The sequence below is a fragment of the Corvus kubaryi genome, unplaced genomic scaffold, assembly GCF_017639235.1.
Source record: "Corvus kubaryi isolate FWS band 111438036 unplaced genomic scaffold, C.kubaryi_AGA036_p1.0 76, whole genome shotgun sequence".
Classification (NCBI taxonomy): Eukaryota; Metazoa; Chordata; class Aves; order Passeriformes; family Corvidae; genus Corvus; species Corvus kubaryi.
Window position 1 is genome coordinate 8497739 of NW_024582063.1, and position 1876 is coordinate 8499614.

The 1876-nt window shown below is 60.9% G+C and overlaps 1 protein-coding gene across 4 annotated transcripts in view; it reads right to left on the minus strand.

Moving 5' to 3' along the window:
- Positions 1–1528, minus strand: part of PROX1 (prospero homeobox 1) — a 50293-nt gene extending 48765 nt beyond the window's left edge. Inside the window, exons 1-2 of one of the 4 annotated variants that reach the window (XM_042051524.1) lie at positions 1288–1528; positions 950–1022 (exon numbers count right to left, since the gene is read on the minus strand). The gene's annotated coding sequence lies outside the window, so the exon portion shown is untranslated. Of the gene's footprint in view, positions 1–949; positions 1075–1287 lie in introns of all 4 variants that reach the window. The other 3 variants (XM_042051522.1, XM_042051526.1, XM_042051523.1) reach the window with 3 other exon arrangements.
- Positions 1529–1876: the final 348 nt, after the last annotated feature.

Here is a 1876-nt window from a genome sequence, read left to right on the forward strand (position 1 = left end):
GGGCGGGGGGGGCGCCGAGATCGCGGGGCCCGACTGGAGCAGGCGGCCCGACGGGCTCCCGGGGCACGGCTCCCCGGCACGGGGCGCTCCGCGGGGGCGGAGCGGGGCCGTGCCCGGGGAGCCCGTCGGGCCGCCTGCTCCAGTCGGGCCCCGCGATCCCGGCGCCCCCCCCGCCCGGGCCGGGCCCCCCCCCCAGCGCTGCCCTGCGCGCCCCCTCCGCGCAGGCCCCACGCCCCCCAACACCGCTCCCTCCTGCGCTTTAACTCCGTGCAAACACATGGCAGAGTGAGCCGGGTCACTCAGCCGCTAAACAGAAAATCGAAAAAGCCAAGAAAGATCTCCATCAACGGCTAAGAAAGAATTAAATCCCCCCCGGAGGAAAAAAATCAACAAACAACAACCAAACAAACAGAAAGTACCAATAATCCTAATCTTTTCCCAGATCAAGGCTCTTATCCCGCGACTTGCATTTGATCTCTTCTCATGTGCTCGCTACCTACCACTCAAATTCCATTTTCTATACATTTCCACAATTCGCAGCTCGTCCCACACTTGGAAATGAAAAAGTAATTGCAAGGGTAAGAAGAGTAAGAATAAAAAGTCCCTGTCCTTCCCGGCTTGGGTTAAAAAGGAGAAGTAGCGACATGCAAATGACAGGCAAATTGGAAGAGACAAAAAGCAAGGCAGCTATAATAAACAGGACAAAGAGAAGGCTCGGAGGAGCGGAGCAGGAGTTTAAAGCGGGGATGGGGAACTTCGGCGGAGATGGGGGGAGAAGGAAGCTCGGAACAACAAGAAGAAGCCAAATACTCGCTGCTTTTTCCGTCCCCGCAAAACTGCCCTCCAACCCACGGAATAAAATAAAGAGCGGTCCACAAAAGGTGGCAGCCAGAGAGCGAAGGGGAACGGTGGGGGGGGAGGATCACCTAACAACGAGCAGGTCACTTACTCTTCAGCCCTGGGCAGGCTACGGTGAGCGCTCCATCGGGCTCCTTACCGCTCACAAATCCTTACCGCTTTATCTACCGGGGAATTAAAACTACTCAGCTAATAAAGTCACTGCAATTTTGCCCCCTGGAAAAAGAAGCACAGGTTTGATAACGGTGATAAATATTTTGCTGGGGATTTCATCACCCCCCTCCCCCCCCCATCCCCCCGGACCATTTAGAGCAGCCCAAGCAAGTGTGAATTTAGGGGGAAAAAAAAATTTTAAAAACCCGAAAGATCTGAAAAGGCCGAGAAAGCGGGGAGGGACGGAGGGGGCGCGGAGGGGCAGCGGGTACTTACTCCGTGCAAAGGCGACGAAACTGAGCCTCGCTTTTTTTTTTTGCCGGTGGAACGAGAGAAAGGGCGACACGCACACGCACATGCACACACACCACACGCGCCCCGCACACGCACACACGCACACGCGGACACGCGCGCGCAGCCGGCAGCCCCGCCGCTGATGAATATGATAATCGGGCAGGGAGGGCGACCGCGGGCGGGAGTGCGGGCGGGCAGCGGCCGCGGGGCTGCGGGCGCCGAGCGGAGCGGAGCGGAGCGGCGGGCGCGGAGCGGGGGCGGCGGGAGCGACGCGGGGCAGGGCTGGGATGGGCTGGGCTGGGCTGGCCGAGCCGAGCAGCGCTCCGCACCGCCACAAGATTTACTTTAAGACACAGCTGAAGGAAACAGGAAGACTAGACGTCACATTCGGAGTGACGTGGGCCCGGCCCGGCGCCCAATCGGGAGGCTCCTTGGGACGGACGGGGGGGACGGGGAGAACTTGGCAGGAGCGGGGAGAGAGGAGAGGGGAGCGCGGGGGGGTTAGGGTCGCCCCGCCCCGCCCCCGCGGGAAGGTGGCGGCGGCCGCGCACCTGCGGCAGGCACGGACGGA